The 24,134-nt window shown below is 42.6% G+C and overlaps 1 protein-coding gene, 1 long non-coding RNA gene and 1 other non-coding gene across 11 annotated transcripts in view; 1 reads left to right on the top strand and 2 right to left on the bottom strand.

Annotated features, from left to right (window-relative positions):
• The window catches only part of LOC122425349, a 29,292-nt gene extending 6,397 nt beyond the window's left edge, over nucleotides 1-22,895 (bottom strand). Inside the window, exons 1-2 of the long non-coding RNA XR_006264821.1 lie at nucleotides 22,778-22,895; nucleotides 19,890-20,029 (exon numbers count right to left, since the gene is read on the bottom strand). This is a non-coding gene — a long non-coding RNA (uncharacterized LOC122425349). The remainder of the gene's footprint in view (nucleotides 1-19,889; nucleotides 20,030-22,777) is intronic.
• The window catches only part of DLGAP1 (DLG associated protein 1), a 770,938-nt gene that overhangs the window by 579,543 nt on the left and 167,261 nt on the right, over nucleotides 1-24,134 (top strand). The window lies entirely within an intron of this gene.
• Nucleotides 21,394-21,523, bottom strand: LOC122425909. Its single transcript, XR_006265060.1, has one exon. It is a non-coding gene; the product is annotated as a small nucleolar RNA SNORA70 (small nucleolar RNA).

Below are 24,134 nucleotides of genomic sequence, written 5' to 3'. Positions count from 1 at the left end.
TGATTCCAGCTTGTGTTTCATCCAGCCCAGTGTTTTTCATTATGTACTCTGCATATAAGTTAAACAAGCACGGTGACAGTACACAGCCTTGACATACTCCTTTTCCTATTTGGAACCAGTCTGTTGTTCCATGTCCAGTTCTAACTGTTGCTTCCTGACCTGCATACAGGTTTCTCAAGAGGCAGGTCAGGTGGTCTGGTATTCCCATCTCCTTCAGAATTTTCCACAGTTTATTGTGATCCATACAGTCAAAGGCTTTGGCATAGTCAATAAAGCAGATGTTTTTCTGGAACTCTTGCTTTTTTGATGATCCAGCGGATGTTGGCAATTTGATCTCTGGTTCCTCTGCCTTTTCTAAAACCAGCTTGAACATCTGGAAGTTCATGTATTGCTGAAGACTGGCTTGGAGAATTTTGAGCATTACTTTACTAGCGTGTGAGATGAATGCAATTCTGCAGTAGTTTGAGCATTCTTTGGCATTGCCTTTCTTAGGGATTGGAATGAAAACTGACCTTTTCCAGTCCTGCGGCCACTGCTGAATTTTCCAAATTTGCTGACTTATTGAGTGCAGCACTTTCACAGCATTATCTTTTAGGATTTGAAATAGCTCAAATTTCAAATGGACTGGAATTCCATCACCTCCACTAGCTTTGTTCATAGTGATGCTTTCTAAGGCCCATTTGACTTCACATTCCAGGATGTCTGGTTCTAGGTGAGTGATCACACCATTGTGGTTATCTGGGTCATGAAGATCTTTTTTGTATAGTTCTTATGTGTATTCTTGCCACCTCTTCTTAATATCTTCTGCTTCTGTTAGGTCCATACCATTTTTGTCCTTTATTGAGCCCATCTTTGCATGAAATATTCCCTTGGTATCTCTAATTTTCTTGAAGAGATCTCTAGTCTTTCCCATTCTATTGGTTTCCTCTCTTTCTTTGCACTGATCACTGAGGAAAGCTTTCTTATCTCTCCTTGCTTCTCTTCTTTTCACAGCTATTTGTAAGGCCTCCTCAGGCAGCCATTTTGCTTTTTTTGCATTTCTTTTTCTTGGGGATGGTCTTGATTCCTGTCTCCTGTACAATGTCACAAACCTCCATCCATATTTCTTCAGGCACTCTATCAGATCTAATCCCTTGAATCTATTTCTCACTTCCACTGTATAATTGTAAGGGATTTGATTTAGGTCATACCTGAATGGTCTAGTGGTTTTCCATACTTGCTTCAATTTAAGTCTGAATTTGGCAATAAGGAGTTCATGATCTGAGCCACAGTCAGCTCCTGGTCTTGTTTTTGCTGACTGTATAGAGCTTCTCCATCTTTGGCTGCAAAGAATATAATCAGTCTGATTTCAGTGTTGACCATCTGGTGATGTCCATGTGTAGAGTCTTCTCTTGTGCTGTTGGAAGAGGGTATTTGCTATGACCAGTGCGTTCTCTTAGCAAAACTCTATTAGCCTTTGCCCTTCTTCATTCTGTACTCCAAGGCCAAATTTGCCTGTTACTCCAGGTTTTCTTGACTTCATACTTTTGCATTCTAGTTCCCTATAATGAAAAGGACATATTTTTTGGGTGTTAGTTCTAGAAGGTCTTATAGGTCTTCACAGAACTGTTCAACTTTAGCTTCTTCAGCATTACTGGTCGGGGCATAGACTTGGATTACCATGATACTGAATGGTTTGCCTTGGAAACGAACAGAGATCATTCTGTCGTTTGTGAGACTGCATCCAAGTACTGCATTTCGGAATCTTGTTTACTATGATGGCTACTCCATTTCTTCTAAGGGATTCCTGCTCACAGTAGTAGATATAATGGTCATCTGAGTTAAATTCACCCATTTCAGTCAATTTTAGTTAGCTGATTCCTAGAATGTCAACATTCACTCTTGCCATCTCCCGTTTGACCAGTTCCAATTTTCCTTGATTCACGGACCTAACATTCCAGGTTGCTATGCAATATTGCTCTTTACAGCATCAGACCTTGCTTCTATTACCAGTCACAACCACAACTGGGCGTCATTTTTGCCTTGGCTCTGTCTCTTCATTCTTTCTGGAATTATTTCTCCACTGATCTCCAGTAGCATGCTGAGCACCTACCAACCTGGGGAGTTCATCTTTCAGTGTCCTATCTTTTTGCCTTTTCATACTGTTCATGGGGTTCTCAAGGCAAGAATACTGAAGTGGTTTGCTATTCCCTTCTCCAGTGGACCACATTTTGTCAGAACTCTCCACCCATCTTGGGTGGCCCTACCTGGCACTTAGTTCAGGGTAATATGTTACAGCAGCAAATAGGAGAATAATACACCTTGCCTTCCAAAATCTTCCCATCAATGACGGGATATTTACAGACACAAATAAAATGAACACATCACAGCTGCACAAACTACTAAAAACCATGAGAACAGAAGTGGATGTTATTTTCTCAGTCCATAATGTGAGCTGGATATCTAAAAGGTGGGTCTTGGGTGTCATTTTACAAATCTAGAAAAAGCCTCGAGGCAGGAATATGGTTGTCAGAGAGAAGCAGCAGCAGGAAGGCGGTTGAGTGGCAGGGAGTGGGCGAGCGGCTGGAGGCGAAGATATGGCCAAGGAGGTGGCAGAGCCCTGGCCTGTAAGGTTTACAGGTTTCACTCAAAACTTTGAACTTGAGAGTACTTCTAGAGCTCATTTTTGTCTCCTGGATTTCATCTTCAGTGAGACGGGCTTTCCAGAATGCCCCTTCCCCCGGCTCTGGCTCCAGATCTGGCCCAGTGCACATTTTCCTTGTGGCAGCAGCTGGAGTGGGCGTGCTGAAGAACAGCCCGGGGGCAGGAGGGGACCCTGGTCATTAAGGAGCCTAATCATGGAACACAGTGACACTGTGGGTGGGCTGCTGCTGATTGGGAGAAAATATCTTCATCATTTGGACACCTGAACAGAGGAGTAAAAATAGAATCCCCAGGATTTTTTAAAAAAAATAAGACACACACACACAGGAAGCAGATCCAAATCTTTTCTGAGACTAGAGCAGTTTGAGAGGGGGAAAGAAGAAGAAAATGGAGCAGCTACTCTGACAGAATAGAGAACTGGGGAAGAGGATAGTGAACAATTCCATGAAGCCCAGGTTGCTAGGGCCCAGAGACCCAGTGGCCGGGAGCTGGAGAAGGAAGCAGCCCAGGTCAGGCACTCGTTCTAGTGCCTGAAACCCTGGACCCAGCCGCCTCTAGGCACCCCTTGCCCTGGCGACCAGGGATGCACTATAGCTTAGAAAGTTTTGCTTCTCCCTTCATCCACCTCTCCCCTTACACACGTGTGTGCAGCCACACACACAAACACTGTCTCTTTCCACTCTAGTCTTCCAAATGACCCCTCTGCTGTGGACTAAAGACCACATACTCAATATTTTGAAATTACAGGGTTTTGAACACTCAAAATCTGCTAGGGAAAGAATGAAGCCCATCAGGCAGTCTCCCAGGCAGAAATAACCTTGTGTGCATGCTCACTTGCTAAGTTGTGTCCAACTCTATAGCCCGCCAGGCTCCTCTGTCCATGGGATTTCCTAGGCAAGAATACTGGAGTGTGTTGCCATTTCCTTCTCCAGGTGATCTTCCCAAACCAGGGATCAAACCTGCATCTGCTGCATTGTCAGGGAAGCCCCGGAAATAATCTTAACTCAGTGCTTAACCAAGTGACTTTATTTTTTTTTTTTAATTGGAGTATAGTTGCTTTACAGTGTTGCGTTAGTTTCTGCTATACAGCAAAGTGAATCAGCTATGCATATACGTATATCCCCTCTCTTTTGGATTTCCTTCCCATGTAAGTCACCAGAGAGCACTGAGCAGTTTCCTGTGCTATAAAAAAGGTTCTCATTAGTTATCTATTTTATACATAGTGTCAATAGCATATGCATGTCAACCCTCATCTCCCAATTCATCCCGCCACTCCCTTCCCTCTTTGGCATCCATACATTTCTTCTCTATGTCTATAGTGACTTTACATATGAGGACACACAGAATTCCCACCAGCATCACCACCCCCTCCAGAAATCGCTTCAGGATCCACAGTAAGGGAAAATCTTACTTATATTCATAAGTAAGAAACTTCTAAAGGATATTACTTTCTTTTTATTACAGTCTTATTGAGATAAAATGTACATACCATGTATTTCACCCGTTTACTGTGGTCAGTAAAATGGCTGTTAGCATCTTCACAGTCAAGCAAACACCACCATAATCAATTTTAACACATTTTTATCACCTCCAAAACTCCTATGCCTCTTTTCCTATTTCCCCTCACCCCCTCCTCCAACCCTCAATCTACTTTCTGTCTCTATGGACTCATCTCTTCTGGATATTCATTTCATAAATGTGGTCCTTTGTGGTTGACTTAGCATCTTTCCAAGGCTAATCCATGTTGTAGCATGTTTAACCACTTCATTTCCTTTTAGGTCTTAATAATATTCTGTTGTATGAATGTACCATGTTTTATTTATCCATTCATCAGCTGATGGACATTTGGATTGCTCCTAGGTGTTGACTATGATGAATAATGCTGCCATGAACTATGTGGCGTGTTTTCATTTCTCCTGAGTACAGACCTAGGAGTGGTCCTGCTAGGTCATATGACAACTTAATCTTTAACCTTTTGAGAAACTGCCAGACTGTTTTCCAAAGTGGTTACACCATTTTAAATTCCCACCACATGTGGTGGATTCCAGTTTCTCCACACCTTGGCCAAGCCTTGTTATTACCTATATTATTGATTATAGCCATCCTAGTGGATATAAAGTGATATTTCATTGTGGTTTTGATTTGCATTTTATGATAGCTAATGATATTGAGCATCTTTTCCAGGGCTTATTGGTCACTTGTATATCTTCTTTGGAGAACTATCTATTCAGAACCTTAACTCATTTTTAAGTGGGTTATTTGTCTTTTTATTATTGAGTTGGTTGTAGGAGTTCTTATAGAGGTGAGTTCCTCATCAGAAATATGCAAAATGTTTAGCCCGTTCTGTGAGTTTTCCTTCCATTTTCATGATGGTGTTCTTAGAATTGCAAATGTTTTTAATGTTGATGAAGTCCAATTTATCTGTGTTTTCTTTAGTTTCTATCTTCATTACTGCAGCTTTTGTAAGTTTTGAAACTGGGAAATGTGAGTCCTCCAATTTTGTTCTTTTTAAAGATGATTTTGGCTACTCTGGGTCCCTTGAATGTCCATGGGAATTTTAGGATCAGCTTGTCAATTTCTGCAAAGAAGTCAGCTTGGATTCTGATAGGGATTGTGCTGCATCTGTAGATTAGTTTGAAGAGTACTGTCATCTTACAATATTAAGTCTCCCAATAAGTAATCATTTACTTAGGTCTGTCCATTTATTTAGGTCTTCTTTAATTTGCTTCATTGACTTTGTAGTTTCGTGGTTTTCAGAGTATAAGTTTTGCACATCTTTTGTCAAATATAGACCTAAGGATTTTATTCTTTTTGATGCTACTGTAAATAGAGTTGTTTCTGTAATTTAATTTTCACTCTGTTCACAGCTAGGATGTAGAAATCAAATTGATTTTTATATATTGATCTTATACCCTGCAATCTTTCTGAACAAAACAAACTGGGATTAAAATACACAATTTTAAAAAACAATATGGGTTACAATAAAAGAGGTCAAGAACATTTTAAAGGAAATTATCCAATTACAAGTTTGAAAAGAAGGGAAGTCCTGTTCCTGTTTAGGGGAATAAAGGAAAACAGGACACTCGAGGTCTGTAAAGAGGTTGGAGAGTTTGTCAGAGGAGTAAAACCACTGCAGTGGTTTTCTTAGTTGAGATTTAACTTTCAGAATATTTAAAATAAAGCTCTCTTGGCTTGGAAACGGCTCATTTCCTTGTCACCTCAACACCCACACTTTGCATAAGCCAAGCTTGCAGACAGACTTAGCAGCATCTCTGGGGCTTCCCTGGTGGCTCAGGTGGTACAGAATCTACCTGCAATGCAGAAGACCTGGGCTCAATCCCTGGGTCAGGAAGACTCCCTGGAGAAGGAAATGGCAGCTGACTCCAGTATCCTTGCCCGGGAAATCCTATGGAGAGAGGAGCCTAGCAGACTGCAGTCCATGGGGTCGCAAAGAGTCAGACACAATTGAGCTACGAACACTCTCACTTTCATTTAGCATCCTTGGGAAGAGGCCACCTTTCAGAGGTACAGTCACATAAGTAATGTAATGACCCCAAGAAAGGCAAGGTTGGGTGGGCCTTCGTGAGTCACTGCCAGTGTTTTCTTCTTTCTCAAAATCAAGCTAGGCCATTAAAGGGATTCTGGGTCTTTGCTACCTTCTCCCCAAGCTGTCTAACACAGGGGCCATAAACACTAGCAAAGTCCCTTTTTGCATGACTTGTTTGGTCCAGTTAGGTTTGTACCTAACATTTCATAATAAATTCTTGAAGCAAAAGTGAATTTTAATGACCCTAAGGCATCCTTTTCACTTCCCAACCAAGATGGTTATTGAGAACAGTTTGGGATACAGAAATTCTATCCAGAAATCTCCTGTACAGGTTCTTAAAAAACAAATAAGCAACAGTAACAGCAACAATAGCTGTATTTTAATAAAATCAAGTCGTGTGGTTTCATACTGTGCACACAGGTGAGCGGCAGGTGAGTCAATCAACTAGTCAAAAATAAAGATGTAAACTTACTGAGTTTTTAAGAATTTGGACAATAAATAATCTTATATTTAAAATTTTCTACACTACTTAATGATACGTAATCAGCAAACATGGTTTAAAACTTTAAATAAAAATTTTAAATGCCCTTTGAAAATATACATATGTTCTTTGCTCCCAGTGGGTCCACTTATAGACATGTGTGCTATAGTCAGTCTTGTCTAAGATCACAGATATATAAGATCAAGGGTGAAAAATGTTAAAGCTGCCTAAACATCCATTAATAGTAATAAACTATGGGATACTATGCAATTGTTAACAGTGACAACTTCCAAAAGAACTGACCCCCAAAAACTATACAAGATAAATTATTCATTGAGAAAAGCAAAATATATAATACCATATATATATATATAGTATCTCACGCTTTTAAAAATCACATATTAAAAAAATAAATGTCTTTATAACAATATTGATATGTCAATATAAAAGAGAAAAATACATGGAAGGATCCTGTGATAAGCAGAATACCAGCCCTCAAAGATGTCCACACCCTAATCCCAGAGCCTGTGAATATGCTATTTGGCAAGAGAGAGGGTAGGTTGCAGATGAAATTAAGGTTATTAATCAGCTGACTTTAAAATAAGGAGATTAAAAATAATTTATTTAAAAAGAGAAGTCCCTGATGGCCCAGTAGCTAAGACTCTGTTCTTCCACTGCAGAAGGCATAGTTTTACACCCTGGTCAAGGAGCTAAGTTCCCATATGTTGTTCTTCAGTCACCAAGTTGTGTCCAACTTTGCATTGGTGTGGATTGTAGAACTCCAGGCTTCCCTGTCCTTCACTATCTCCTGGAGTTTGCTCAAATTCATAACCATTGAGTCAGTGATGACATCCAACCATCTCATCCTCTGCTGCCCTCTTCTTCTTTGGCCCTCAATCTTTCCCAGCATCAGAGTCTTTTCCAGTGAGTCAGCTATTCGCATCAGATGATCAAAGTATTAGAGCTTCAGCATCAGTCCTTCCAGTGAATATTCACTGTTGATTTCCTTTAGGATTGACTGGTTTGATCTTGCAGTCCAAGGGACTCTCAAGAGTCTTCTCCAGCATAATTCAAAAGCATCAATTCTTCAGCACTTAGCCTTCTTTATGGTCCAACTGTCACATCCGTACATGGCTACTGGCAAAACCATAGCTTTGACTAGATGGACCTTTGTCAGCAAAGTGATGACTTTGCTTTCACCATGTGGCCAAAGAAAAGAAGAAAGAAAGAAAGTGTGCACTGACTATTATAAGGATGTTGAGGAGGAAAAGATAGCTTCCATCTGTTTGCAAGAGAGCAAGGTTCCTGAGGAGGTGCATTTTAAACTGGATCTTAAACAAATGGAAGATTGACAGAGAGGAAGGGATCTCCTGCATTGAGGGCAGATTCTTTACCAGCTGAGCTATCAGGGAAGCCCCAAATAAATAGACTATTGACAAGCAAAGAGAGAGGAGGCGATCAAAATGAAGAGGCTACATTTAGAACACAGGGATGGTCCAAGTACAGGGAAAGACCCTTGAGCTTAATTTGCATGATATTCAGTAGAACAGGTGGCTTCACCGTCCACAAGAGCATTAATCCCTGATCCCAGAGGCTTGGATGGATTCTTGTGGGTTTGGGCTTTATTTGGTAGGTGATGGAAACCTATGAAGGTTTTGGCACTATGGAAAAAACTGACGGTGTTACTTTTTCAGATTAGGGAGACAGACAGGAAGACCCCACCATGGTTAAGGCTCTGAGATTAGAACAGAAGGGAAGAGGGCAATGCGGAGAGAAATTTGGGAGCTGCTATAGAAGGCAGGGCAGGAAGACTTCATCACTCTGCAGCTGTGGGCTGGCAGGAGGAGGAAGCAGAGTAGCAAGAAATGTGGGGGTGAGGGCGGGTTGGGGTAAACTGAGTTTTAGATGCCAGTGGATTCTCTTGTCTTTTTTGGAGGGGGCAGGGGGTACACTGCATGGCATGTGGGATCTTAGTTCCCTGACCAGGGATCAAACCCATGCCCCCTGCATTGGAAGCATGGAGTCTTAACCTCTGGACCGCCTGGGAAGTCCCGAAGGGAGTCTCCTGGGCAGGTGCTGGGTGACTTGTCAGACTCCAGGACTGGGAGGTACCATGGAGAGTGGGCTCAGGGCCATAGCCAGAGCCTACACAGCATAGCACCACCTGCGTCCCCACAGCAGGATCCACCTTTCTGTGACATCCTCATCCTTTCTCTTCACCTAGCCACCTGCCCTCCCAGGGGACTTTCATCCCCAGCTCAGTGATCATTTGTTCTTTCCCAGAGCCACATTTAGCCTTTCTATTCACCAACATAGCGGTTCAGCTCCAGAAATCTTGCACTCTGCGTATTCTCAGGGGTGTGTGTGTGTCTTCAGGCTCTGCCACTGCGCTCAGGCCTCTCTCTGTTAAGATTCTAGTGAGAGATTCCCCAGGAGCCCTGAGAAACCTGGGCCCGCAGCCCACACTGTCAAGAAACCTGCCTTTACAGATGACTTAGATGCTTCCATCAGAAAGGTTCATCTTCCTGACATCTGCTAAAGTAAGAGGCATGACCTGGTTTTTACGTGCATCATAAGAGGTAATTAGTTCAAAACCCCGATACACACAATTAAATTTTTCTTTTATAGATACTAGGTCTTTCATCAGAAATTCTTCTCGAGTGGGTCTCACTGGCAAACATGCAAAGTGAGGAGCTGACAAAAAGCAAAAACAAAAGAATGGGCCACTTGCTTTGGGAGGATTTGTTCTGCTTGGGTTCTACAGACTCACACACATATAGTCATTTCCCTGATCTCAGAAGATGATGTCCCCATCCCACAAATCCTACATTAGAGCTGAAGAATTCGCCTCTCATCAACTTTTTCCTCTTTCATACCCAGGGGGTCAAAGGACCAACTATTGTTGGCTTAATTGTTCTATTCTATTGAAAGAAACAGTATTTAACATCAATGCAAGGCATTTTTCTGACCTGATCTTGTGGATCCACTCAAACGCAGCATAGATTTGAAATACTTTTCAGAATCAAAACAGAAGGCTCTACCCAAGACACTCTTGAGATGACATTTACATCTCTGTTTTTTTTGTTGTTGTTGTTTGTTTGTTTTTTCCAAGACTAGATGACCGTAACAATATTGTATACAATCCCAAGTACAAATGCTGAAAATTGCTTTCTTTCCCTTACTTTCGGTAAGAAACAATAACTAACAGGACTCGAGGGGATTTATTTTACGATACAAGCATGTATACCCCTGTTCACCCCTCTTCCAGCCACGCATGCAGATTTTCCACCATCTCCATTTTTGTGAAGTTATCTACTTTTTTTTATTCATCATATTCCCTTTAGTTTACTTCCTGAAATGATCACTTTGGAGCACAGAAGTTGATATTAAAATCCCCCCTCCAACCCGGTGAGAGGGCTTCTCAGGTGACACTAGTGGTAAAGAATCCACCTGCCAATGCAGGAGACGCAAGAGATGCAGGTTCAATCCCTGGGTCAGAAAGATCCCCTAGAGAAGGGAATGGCTACCCACTCTGGTATTCTTGCCTGGAGAATCCCACGGACAGAGGAGCCTGGTGGGCTAGAGTCCATGAGGCCACAAAGAGTTGGACACGACTGAGAGGCTGAGCATGTTATTTGGTGAGAAGCTCCCAGTTGCTGGGGAATATTTCAGAATTTCCCACTGAACATCCACGTTAAATCCCTACTCCCACTCTGCCAGTACCCAGTCGCATATATGGATGGATATTTAAAGAGAAACTTTGAACCATCATTGAAATACAGGTTTTTAAAATGTAGAAAGTGATTTTATAAACATGCATTTAAAATAATTTTCCCAAGTATCTCTTTGAATTGGCTTCTTAAAATGGCAACTAAGCAAATGTTACATAATTTCTCCCTTTATCATATTCAGGGTTAGAGAAATAGTGTGATGTCATGGAAGAAACATGCTGGCAGTGAGGCAGGGGAGGGGGGCAGTAAGTTAGAAAAGCACTTTCACTTTCAGGTTATGATGGAGAGTCAGCTTAGCCCCAGGAGTGGCCAAGGTCCCGAAGCAAAGAAGCCAAGAATTGGGTGGGTGTGAAGTTAATCATGTGTCTGCTCCTCAGGGAGGGCAGGCTGAGGCCACTGTAGCAGAGTGAGACCAAAAACCATGAGACCGGTGAATTTCTCAGCATTCATTTCCTCTGGGCTCTGCTAACACAGATGCATGACTATGCACCCCTCCTGACCTTCTAGAACTGAGTTCCCTGGAGACAGAGAGCTCCAGATGGTGGTGATGAGAGGGAGAACCTTCAAAAGCAAAATTAACTTTTCCTTTAAAATTAGCCACACATACTCTTCTCAATTTCCAGGGATTTACATTCCCCTTTGAATGTAATTTTATTAATATATTCAGGGAACGATCTGTTATCCAGAGGCTGATGATCTGGTACAGGAATGAGACAAACTTTCCATTCTCCTCCCTCTCTTTTTGGGTTTCCAAGGTGGTATTAGTGATAAAGAACCTGCTTGCTAATATGCAAGAGAAGCAGGTTCGATTCCAGGGTTGGGAAGATCCCCTGGAGGAGAGCATGGCAACCCACTCCAGTATTCCTGCCTGGAGAATCCTATCGACAGAGAAGCCTGGTGGGCTACAGTCCATGAGGTCACAAGGAGTCAGACATGACTAAAGCAACTTAGCACAGATGCCTCTCTTTTCACTCTGCCTGATCATTGGTCATTAAATTGTGCACTAATAGGAAAGACAAGGAGAAGGCAATAGCACCCCACTCCAGTACTCTTGCCTGGAAAATCCCATGGACGAAGGAGCCTGGTGGGCTGCAGTCCATGGGGTCGCTAAGAGTCGGACACAACTGAGCAACTTCACTTTCACTTTTCACTTTCACGCATTGGAGAAGGAAATGGCAACCCACTCCAGTGTTCTTGCCTGGAGAATCCCAGGGATGGGGGAGCCTGGTGGGCTGCCATCTATGGGGTTGCACAGCGTCGGACACGACTGAAGCGACTTAGCAGCAGCAGCAGCAGGAAAGACAAACAGGGTGAGTTGTTGGAGGCTTGAGGTCAGCAAAATGGGTGGTGAACTGAGCACCAGTTCTGGATTCTGAGAACATGGGTTCAAGTACGTACCAGATCTAGACTAGGAATGTGATGGCCAGAGGTCAGGCTCACCCTGTATTGAAACCTTGAAACCTCAGCTCTGCCAACAACTGTTTGTGTGGCTGTGGACGTGTGAATTCACTTCACTGCATGTCGATTCATTGAGCTGGTCACTGGGAATGATTGTAATACCTGTGTTGGAGCATTGTTATGAATGACTCAGATATAAAGCGCCCAACACAGGGGCTGATAGGCAATAGGTAACTCGTTTATACGTGATGGTTACTGTTGTGATCATAGTTGCATAAAACCAACTGTGTCCCTTAACCCTCTGTCTTCAGTGCCCTAATCTGTAAAATAATTCTGACCTCACAGAGCTGTCAGAATTATCCTATTTGATAATATGAAAGTATCACACGTACAATCATCAGTAAAATAGTGATAGAAAAGTCTTAAAAATTTGGGTCAACTATATACAATAGCCAAGATACGGAAGCAATCCAAATAACCACTGACAGATGAATGGATAAAGAAGATGTGGTATATATACACAATGTAATATTACTCAGTCATAAAAAAGAACAAAATAATGCCATTTGCAGCAACATGGATGGACCTAGAGATTATCCTACTAAATGAAGTCAGAAAGAGAAATACCATATGATATCACTTAGATATGGAATCTAAAAAATGATACAAATAAACTTATTTAAAAACTGAAATAGATTCACAGACATAGAAAACAAACTTAATGGTTACCAAAAGGAACAGTGAGGGGGAAGGGAGATATGAATTCAGAGTTTGGGATTAACATATACACACTATTATATATAAAACAGGTAAACAAGGACCTACTCAATATCTTCTAATAACCTGTAATGGAAAATAATCTGAATTTTACACTCACACACACACATATAGTTGGTCAGGAAGATCCCCTGGAGGAGGACATGGCAACCCACTCCTGTATTCTTGCCTGGAGAATGCCATGGACAGAGGAGCCTAGCAGGCTACAGTTCATAGGGTCGCAAAGAGTTGGACATGACTGAATTAGCACAAATGCACACACATACATATAGTTAGATATAGATATCCGAATCACTTTGTTGTACACTTGAAAGTAACACAATACTGTAAATTAACTATACTTCAGTTTTTAAAAAAAAAAGGGGGGGGGTCAGAAGAACAAGAAATCTCACACACTACTTTGGGAAATGATTAGCATCACCCACTACAGCTGATGAGCTCTATCAGGCAAGAACCCCAGCCTCATAGACAAGCGAGGGATAATAAGACCCCAAAGGAGAAGCCTGGGTGACAAGCAGAGCAGGGCTGCCACACCCCACAGTAGCCAGAAGTGGTCTCTGAGATGTGATAAATCAGAGCAACACAGTTTATTACCCGCAGCACAGCAACCAGCAGGAACGTCAAATGGTCATGCTGGCTCCTGTGCCTCCCAAGCCCACTGGGCCACATGGTGGGTCCAGATGAAAGCCAGTCACTCAGCAGGCTGCTCTGCAGTTGAGGGACGTAGGACCTGGGGCTCAGCACCTTTGGAAGGAAGCAGCAAACAAGCCAATCCCATTTCCCCTGAGGAGCAAGCAGTAACCACACCATGCTCACCTGGACCTGCCTTATCTGTGTGAACTGCTACAGGAACTGCTCAGTATCAGGGATATTGTGGCTTGACGTCTGCACCCTTAGGAAAGCCATGCAGGGGTTCTTGGGGCTCAGGGTGAACTGTCCCTTCCCCTAAAAGGCAAAGCTTATGAGCCAGTCATTACAGTAATTATTCCAACCCAGTGTATAATATATATACCCAACCGAAAAGCAAGCCCATGCCACCAAAAGACATACAAGTAATTCATAGCAGTATACTTGTAACAGCCCCAAAGTGCAAATGTCCGTCCACAACAGATAAATAAATGAGAGGACAGGCAAACAACGGACACTTACACCAGTTAAGTAAACAACAGCTGCGCCAAACAACCAGGACTAATCTCATACACATCATGTTGAGTGAAGGACCCAGACACACAAAAGGACACACCCTTTATGATCCCACTTATCTGAGTTAAAAGCAAGCTGAACAAATCCGGGGTGTGAGATGCGAGGAGGGCAGGAAACTTTGGGGAAGAGGGGAGATGGGGACTGGCAGCAAGCCTCTGGGACACTCATCATGTTCTCTTCCTTGATGGGGGTGGGGTGGGGGAGGCTCCTTGGAACAAGGCACTCCAGTATTCTTGCCTGGAAAATCCCATAGACAGAGGAGCCTGGCGGGCTACAGCCCATGAGGTCGCAAAGAGTCAGGACATGACTGAGAGTACACAGCAACCAGTTGTAAACTTATATGCTTTTTTTTTTTGCATATATATTGTATTTCAATAGAAAAAAATTTTAATGAATATTTCTTTTTTATATTTCTTTGGTTTTTAAATTAATTTTTAATTGGAGGATAATAGCTTTACAATGTTGCATTAGTTTCTGCCATACAATACCGTGAGTCAGCTCTAAGTATAGATAGATCCCCTCCCTCTTGAACCTCCCTCGCCCCCTACCCCATCCAACCCCTCTAGGTCATCACAGAGCCCTGGGTTGAGCTCCCTGTGTTATACAGTCACTTCCCACTAGCTGTTTTATATACGGTAACTTATATGTTTCAATGCTAATCTCTCAGTTGATTCCAAAAACAATTTAAGAAGTTGGGCCAAGTAGAAAGAATGGAAAGACTGGGCCCAAGGCCGCCATCCCTTTAATGATGAGCGTTCCTGCCAGCAGCGAAAGGAAAAGCGGCAGTTGGTAAGCCTGCTTTTCTAGCAGTAGACAGCATCACAGATAGGGGCGCCTAAGTGAGCCTCAAACAGGCGACATCACCAACATTCCATGACATTCCAGATAATAAGGAGACCACAAATGACTTCTCAAAACTCTTGCTTCTAAGAACCTGCAATTACTGCAAGTCCTGTCACTGACCTTACATATTCTTCTTGATCAGTTACCTTGTCACTAGGAGGAAAAGGAAGATGAGGCTTTGGGTGCCCGGCAGGTTGAGCATGGCCCTGGTTTTCATTAAGGTTCACATGGGAGATCTGAGCTGCTTGTACCTGATCACACGCCCATAGGAAGATATTGGCACAGAGTTACAGGAACAGCGTACGGACGCAACTGAAGCCCGAAATTTGGCAATGACTGCAGAACTTTCCTCAGACAGCTACTGAAAATTATTTCTGATAGTAGGAGGGTGGAGGTGGGGTACCAGCTGCTGGGAGATGGGGTTGGGGGGTGGGAGGTAAGCAGCCCTAATTTAGGGGTAGAAAGAAGTCTTCTTTCTCAGCTTGGATTCCCAATAACAGAAAAATGTATTTTGGTTCTTTTTGTTACTTTTTAACTTGGCAATTTATAGCTTCTAACATCTGACTGTCAAGCTACACAGAAATATTAGCAGAGTGTGAATCTATTTTCCTCTTTAATTTGCTTGCATTAATGTAGAACCAGCCTCTGGTATTCCCAGAACGGCGTGGAATGTATTTACTAATATATAGCATATAATATCAGTTAAAAACAGAAAATATTTAGCAATCAATTGAAATGAATTTGGCTAGATATTTTTATCAGTAGGGGAAGAAGTTATTCAAGAGACCTGCAGTTAGTTATATAAGAACGTGGACCATCAGATCTGACTTTCACCTCTAATCTTCTAATCTGAAAGTAAACAGGAGAGCTGGAATCATTGATCCAAATTGTCAGTATAGAATTGTACTAGAAACCCAGCTTAATAATTTCTGGTAGAAATCTTTATCGTGATATTTATCATCCAAGATTTTTTTTAAATAGAAGTTTCCCTGATGGCTCAGAGAGTAAAGAATCCACCAGCGATGCAGGAGCCACAGGAGACTCGGGTTCAATCCCTGAGTCAGGAAGATCCCCTGGAGGAGGAAATGACAACCCACTCCAGTACTCTTGCCTGGGAAATCCCATGGACAGAGGATCCTGGCGGGCTACAGTCCATGGGGTCACAAAGAGTCAGACAGGACTGAGTGATGGAATCTTACCATGCATGTGTGTGTGTGTTTGTTTACTGCACGGCACAGCGTACAGGATCTTAGCTCCCCAACTTCCACACCCGCTGCAGTGGAAGAACAATGTGTTCATCACGTGACCACCACGGAAGTCCCTATCATCCAAGACTTTTATTGTCCAACTACTTGTCTGTTTCCACTGATGGCTATGGGCTTCCTTGGGCCAGTGACTTCTTTGTATATCACAGGCTCAAGCATAGTACCTGGCACACAGCCAGAAGGCAACGCATTTTGTTGAGTGAACAAATAAACTTGCATGATTGGTATAGTGGAGAGAGAACAGAAGTGCTTATTGATCGATTTGGCCCACCTGCCCGAGGTTCTCTCATCAGCTAGTTTGACCATCAATGATCTTTGCCAGGGCTTAGAACACAATGATCTCATTTCCAGGCTTTCTCACCCTTTTCGTTTTTCAAAGTAGATTTTATCTTTTTAGAGTAATTTTATATTTACAGCAAAATTGAGTGGAAAGTAGAGATTTCCATTACACTCCCTGCTTCCACATGCACAGACTCCCCCATTATCAACATCCCCCACCAAAGAGGTACATTTGTGACAACTGATAAACCTACACTGACACACCAGTATCACCCAGAGCCCATAATTTACATTACAGTTCACTCCTTTGCACATTCTATGATTTGTGACAAAATTACAATAATCCACCTCTGTCATGTCAGACAGAACAGCTTCTGAGCCCCAGAAATCCTCGGTGCTCTGACCCTTCATCCCTCCCTCCCCTCAAACCCTGGTCACCATGGATCTTTTCACTGTCTCCATAGTTTTGCCTTTTCTAGAATGTCATAGAGTTGGAATCATACAGTATGTAGCCTTTTCCAGTGGCTTCCTTCACTTTATAATATGTATTTAAGGTTCCTTCTAGCTTTTCATGGCTTTATTGGTTTGGTTTTAGTGCTTTTTTTTTTTTTTTTTTTGCTACAGCAGCAATATGTGAGATCTTAGTTCACCAACCAGGGATCAAAGCTGTGCCCCTAGCATTGGAAGCTCAGAGTCTTAACCACTGGACCTCCGGGGAAGTCCCTTAAGATGACACTTGTGATGATCTGAATTAGTTCTCCTTATTTCTGGGAGAGAACCCACAAATTCATTGTTTCAGTTCTGACTATAATTAAACTTATCAGGGGAGATCATGTCATATCTGGCATTATCATTTTTTTTTTCTTTTTTGACCTCTGTCAGCTTCTTGCTTCATTAAGAGGGCAGATGACTTAAGATGGACTATTCTGGTTTTTTTATGCTATGACTATTTCATAATCTAGCTCCAGACTCAGAGCACTCTTCGCTACAAAGTTGGGCCTCCACTTTAAAATAGTCTAGAACTATGACACTATGGTTCTGTGGTGTAAGGGCTTCCCTTGTGGCTAAGATGGTAAAGAATCCACCTGGAATGCAGGAGACCCAGGTTCAATCTCTGGGTTGGGAAGATTCCCTAGAGAAGGGAATGGCAACCCACTCCAGTATTCTTCCCTGGAGAATCCCATGGACAGAGGAGCCTGGCGGGCTACAGTCCATAGGGTTGCAGAGTCAGACACGACTGAGTGACTAACACTTTCACTTTCATGACACCATAAAACTCCTAGAGGAGAACATAGGCAAAACATTATCTGACATAAATTTGTACCAATGTTTTTTCAGGTCAGTCTCCCAAGGCAATAGAAATAAAAGCAAAAATAAGATAATCGCATTTAAAGATGTATATTACCATATGTAAAATATATGACCAGTGCAAATTAGATGCACAAAGCAGGGCGCCCAAAGCTGGTGCTCTGGGACAACCCAGAGGGATGGGGTAGGGAGCGAGGTGGGAGGGGGGTTCAGGATGGTGGGCCACATGTACACCTGTGGCTGATTCATGTTGATGGATGCCAAAAACCACCACAATATTGTAAAGTAAAAGCCTCCAATTAAAATAAATAAATTTTTTAAAAATGGGACCTAATCACACTTATAAGCTTTTGCACAGTAAAGGAAACCATAAAAAAAAAATGAAAAGACAATCTACAAATGAGAGAAAATATTTGCAAATGATGTAACCAACAATGGCTTAATTTCCAAACAGCTCACACAACCCAGTAACAACAACAACAAAAAGACCCAGTCAAAAAATGGGTAGAGGATCTAAAGAGACATTTCTCCAAAGAAGACATACAGATGGCCAACAGGCACATGAAAAGATGCTCAGCATCACTAATTATTAGAGAAATGCAAATCAAAATTACATGAGGTATGACCTCACACTGGTCAGAATGACTATCATCAAAAAGTCTACAAACAACAAATGCTGGATAAGATATGGAAAAAAAGGGAACCCTCCTACACTGATGATAGGATTGTAAATTAGTGCAGCCACTATGGAGAACAGTATGGAGATACCTCCAAAAAAGAAGACACTGTGGAAGTGGAAAGTCAGTTCCACCCTGAGTACCCCCCAGGATGGATAAACACGCAGTGAACCTCAGATTTGTATGAAGAGAAATCGCATAAATATTACTTTTAAATGTGAGTGCCATTTAAAATGTGTAGACTTTTTGACGATGGCCATTCTGACCACTGTGAAGTTGTACCTCATTGTAGATTTGTTCTGACTAGTGTGAGGTGGTACCTTATTGTAGTTTTGATTTGATTCTCTAATAATTAGCAACATTGAGCATCTTTTTATGTGCCCGTTGACCATCTGTATATCTTCTTTGGAGATATGTCTATTTAGGTCTTCTGCTCAGTTTTCAAATGTCTATTTGGGTCTTCTGCCATTTTGCTTTCCTCATTAAGGACTCCTGGCACATCTGCACTACATACAAAATAAACAATGAATAACTCAGAAATGAAATCGAAGTCTAGTTTCACATAAGCAAGTCCGACAGCCTCTCAGGACACCTCAGCAGCCCTTCGACCTCCTGCCAACTCTCAGCCAAGTGTCAATGTTGAGCAAGGTTTACTCTGCCAGGTTCTCTGCTGGGATGACTGCCAAGAGGCAGAAAGAAATCATATTGGGGCAAAGATTAATATCTGACCCCCAGGTGAGATTACTTTTAGGTAATGAATCAGCATGATTTCTTTGAAATCAGCAGAAATATGAGAGGGAACATCTTTTACCATGAAAAACACTCACCAGGGAATTACGAAAGTGACCTTTGGGTAAACTACTTAAACCATCAGCTTCCATGTTACCATTTTTTAGAGCAAAGGCATGTTTATTTTAAATACCAACACTTTGCCCATGACCTTACCCACAATGGGTCACTGGAAGCTTTAAGAGGTGTGATGACCTGACATTCTCCAGCCTGGACTCCTCTCCCGGAACACACACACACACACACACCCATCTCCTCTCTGATGCCCTCTCCTGTGAGTCTCCTCTGTTTCTTCCCCTTGGGCCACACTTCCCTCCCTGCTGCAGAGGGAGGCACACCCACCTCAGGACACTTGCACCTGCCCTTCACTCCAGCTCAGTGCTCTTTCCGTGGTCATCACTCTACCCGGTCACTCAAGCCAGGAATCCACAGACTGTCCATCTATTTTCTATCTCAGCCTTCACTTATATCCTTTATGCTAAGTTGCTTCAGTCGTGTCTGACTCTTTGCGACCCTATGGACCACAGCCTGCCAGGCTCCTCTGTCTGGGAGTGTCCAGGAACTGTGCACCATATCTTTTATCATACATGTCATGGGGACTTTTATTAGACTGCTCCCTTGTTGGTTTGTTCTGTGCTCAGGCTTGTGCTCCCCCCAGGTCCCTAAATTATAAGCACCTTGAGGGTAAGAATTAGATTAACTTATTCCCTATTATCCTAGCACCTAGCGTGGTACCTGATACCTAACAGGTACTCGATACATAATTGTTAAATAAGGAAAGGAATTTGGATAAATGACCTACTCGATCGGCCCACTGATTATGAGCGGGACTATACAGCTTCTCCATCACGTTGTGGTCGTGACAACAGGGAGGGATGAGCACGTGGCACCTGTTACTAGGCAACAAGGCAAAGGGAGAGACATAGCATCTGGCACCCAAGGTGGTACCTGGAATCTGTAGGGAGGTGCCGAAGAGGACCAGTTTGGTGGCGCTTCTTCTGGAGCCTGAGTCTTGACAGCCAGGTGGCCCTCTGCTGCCTTTTCAAAAGCTAGATCATTCAGGTCCGCCCGCATAAGCCGTTCTCCACCTGGAAGAGATTATTTGTGTTTCAAGGTGACTTCATGGACCGGATAAGGTTTTTTTCATTGTCAGTATCATTCGACAGGAAAATACCCTTTCCTGATAAAGACAGAGACTTAGAAATCTGAATGCTTTGACAGTTTTAAGCCTGTGTTAAATTGAACAACTAATGTCTTTTGCAATTCCAGCTCAAAACTTTATTTTTTTTCCATTTATTTTTATTAGTTGGAGGCTAATTTCTTTACAATATTGTAGTGGTTTTAGTCATACATTGACTTGAGACAAGTGCTCGGGCCTGGTGCACTGGGAAGACCCAGAGGGATCGGGTAGAGAGGGAGGTGGGAGGGGGGATCGGGATGGGGAATATGTGTAAATCCATGGCTGATTCATGTCAATGTATGACAAAACTTTAGAACAAATGGACAAACTAAGTTCCGTTCAGTCGCTCAGTCATGTCCGACTTTTTGCAACCCCATGGACTGCAGCATGCCAGGCTTCCCTGTCTATCACCAACTCCCGGAGCTTGCTCATACTCATGTCCATCAAGTTGGTGATGCCATCCAACCATCTCATCCTCTGTTGTCCCCTTCTCCTGCCTTCAGTCTTTCCCAGAATCAGGGTCTTTTCCAATGCGTAAGTTCTTTGCATCAGGTGGCCAAAGTATTGGAGCTTCTGCTTCAGCATCAGTCCTTCCAATGAATATTTAGGACTGATTCCCTTTAGGATTGACTGGTTTGTTCTTCTTGCAGTCCAAGGGACAAACTAAATGGACAGATAATTTTTAACAGATGACACACAAAAGCCTCCACAAAGAGAGGTGTGTATATGTGTCTTCTTTCCAGCATTTAATTATACATTTATGAACAAACTTAGGGTTGCATTAACCTTAACACATTCACAGAGCAAGGACAGCAGCTTTTTTTGTTTACAAAAAACAAACAGTTTTTGTACTTAGAGTGAAAGTAGAATTGATTGGTGGGCGTGACTAAGGAGAGAACAGCACCGAGGCTCTCAGGAGTGCAGGGCCGTCATTTGTCCAGGGACCATCACTAGGGATGATTTGACCTCACAGTCATCGGGGATGAGCCGCTTTTCTGCCACCGTGTTTTTTTCAAATTCATCCACATGAAACTTAGTAAATCCCCACTTCTTGGAGATGTGGATCTTCTGGTGGCCAGGGAACTTGAACCTGGCCCTGCGGAGGGCCTCAGTCACATGCTCCTTGTTCTGCAGGTAGGTGCAGATAGACATAAAGACTTGGCCGGTGTGGACACTGGCCACTTCACCTTGGGGCTTTCCAAAGGCAACACACATACCTGTCTGGAACCTAGACTGGGTCCAGCATGCCAGTCATGAATGTCCACTGGAAAGGGCTGTCTCCAAGGTCCCTTAGGGCAACCTGTACAGACAACAGGCTGCATACACTACCGAGGAGGCTGCTGTCTGCAGCCACTGACCACTGGGTTCCCAGGGGGAGAAGAGTACAGGGCTGGAAAAGCAGTTTATTTTTATAAAACCCTTCCAGATCAAGCCATTTTGATGGAAATTTCATATACCACTCAAAGATGTTGCACTTTTGCCTGTTGAGATAGTCTATATTTTTTCAGCTTTTGACTTAGTATCTGGAGATGTCAACTCATTTATGTCCTCATTTATGGTATCTGGTATGTGCCCAATCCCTCCTATGGCAATATTCCTACCTTGATGGAGAAATGCTAGTCCTGATCAAAGTCAATTTGGGGTTGATTGAGAGGAGAGTCTCACCATTTTCTCATGTGACTTTTGTGTCTGGAATGCCTAATAAGCTAATATTAGAAGACCTGTAAGGCAAAAGTCTACACAGAGAAATATCTTCAAATAGGCTGCTCTGTTTAAACTCACCTTTGGCTGAACTTTCTATTCACATTTTTTTCTTCATTGATCTTCATCATAAAAATGTTTCTAACTCAACATTAAAATAATCATTATGGAAGATCTTAATTAATAGTGAAATGTCATCATCATTGCAGATATTATCTGTGGTACCATATCACTCCTGAGTTTAATACAAACATTGAAAATGTTTTTCATTCAATGTGGAATCTTAGAAAATAATACAAACCAACTCATTTACAAAACAGACACAGATTCACAGACATAGAAAACAAACACAGTTACCAAAGGGGAAAGGGGAGGGAGAGGGATAAATTAGGGGTAGGGGATTTATAGATACACACCAATATATATAAAATAGATAACCAACAAGGATTTACTATATAGCACAAAAAACTATGTTGAATATCTTATAATAACTTATACTGGAAAATAATCTGAAAAGGAATACATATATACATATACATATAACTGAATCACTTAAAACTAACACAATATTGTAAGTCAACTATAGTTCATATTAAAAAATAGGACTTCCCTGGTGCTCCAGTGGATAAGAATCCACCTGCCAATACAGGACAATGGTTCATTCCCTGGTCTGGGAAGATTCCATTGCCTTGGGGCAGCTAAGCCTGTGCAAAACTACTGAGCCCATGCTCTAGAGTCGCAAGTTGAAACTCTAGCGCTGCAAGTACTGAAGCCCGCACACTTAAAGCTCGTGCTCCACAACAAGAGAAGTCACTCCAGTGAGAAGCCCTCACACCACAACTAGAGCGTAGCCCCCACTCGCCACAATTAAAGAAAGCCCACGCACAGCAACAAAGACACAGTGCAGCCAAAAATAAATAAAGATAAAAATAAACGAAAACAAACTGTTATTCACCCAGAGCTATACTGTCCGTCTCTCTCAAATTTGCAACAGGGTACAGTGGACCTTGCTTCCATCACTGCCCACAAGCACCCTGAGTAGATGGGCACTGGTGATCCACACCTGGTCTCTGAGGTACACCCTCTGGTCAATGGCACTAGGCAGCCGCCTAGGCTCCCTCCCCCACAGAACCAGACCTCCCACAGGAGGGGCCTGGCAGCGGCTGCCTGCCAGGGGAACCGGCCAGTGAGGATGTGACTGGTTCTGGAAAACCCCAATCTACTCTGTGGAAGCTTCTTCTCCAGCACTCAGACTCCAAGACTTGAAGTCCTGTGTTAAACCACCCTTCTAAAGTGCATTCTTTTAAGCACTCCAACATTTACATCATCAATTTTCTAGACATAGAAAATAAACAAACCAGTATGAGTTTAATTCCACAAATTCCAAAATGCTTGAGTCTGACAGCACCATAATGCAGTAACTCATTTGTCTCCCAAATTGATAACTCCCTGGAGATATGTGAAGAAGCAAATGGATATGTGATTTTACCTGTAGAACAGGGACATCAGAAAAACTCATCTAAATATGCCTTTCAACCTATATCCTTGCACTAACTAGCAGTCTGACATCAGTTTATTTTAACTAATTAGGAAAACATTTTGATCCAACAGTATTTTATGCATGGTGGGGGGGCGGGGAGAGGGGGACTCAGTAAATATTTATCTAGTGTTATAGCTGGCAAGGATAGTTAGGCACGTGTTGGATACAGAACACAATTCTAGACTTGGTGGTGGGAAGAAACAAAAATGATGAGAAGCTACGGTCTGTGCAAGCACAGGTTCATCACCACGTGTCCTTCTGTCTGGGGAGCTGACGGGGTTTATGAGGATGTTCAGATCCCAACTCATTAGGAGTGAGTCAGGTACTGGGACTAGAGTTGGCCAAGAAACTGGTTTATTAGCTTCCATGAGTTGCATATGAGGACTTTTAAACCTTTCTTATATAGTTATCAACACAGTGCCCTTCCACGTAAAATAAAGTCCCATTAAGGAATCTACAGGACCGCATCACAAACTCCACTCCATTACTCTTCCTGCCTCATTTTAAAGCACAAGTGATGCTCTTCTTTTAAACGGAAGATGCTGATGCTCATTCTTGGCAGGAACACCCAGGTTAAGGACTAGGAGCCCAGGTCAGCCTAAGGAACAATGAAGTAGGGGCTCTGCGAGGTAGTATTGGAGTGATACAGTTGTTCTCTCCAGGATGCAGTGACCTAAGAACTGCCTGGGAATCCTGCTGACACACTGCATTTGTAACAAGCTCCCAAGTGATGCTGATCCTAGAACCACATTTTGAGCAGCTTGCTTTTGAA

The sequence above is a fragment of the Cervus canadensis genome, chromosome 23, assembly GCF_019320065.1.
Source record: "Cervus canadensis isolate Bull #8, Minnesota chromosome 23, ASM1932006v1, whole genome shotgun sequence".
Lineage (NCBI taxonomy): Eukaryota > Metazoa > Chordata > Mammalia > Artiodactyla > Cervidae > Cervus > Cervus canadensis.
This window is presented reverse-complemented; position numbering and strand designations above follow the sequence as displayed.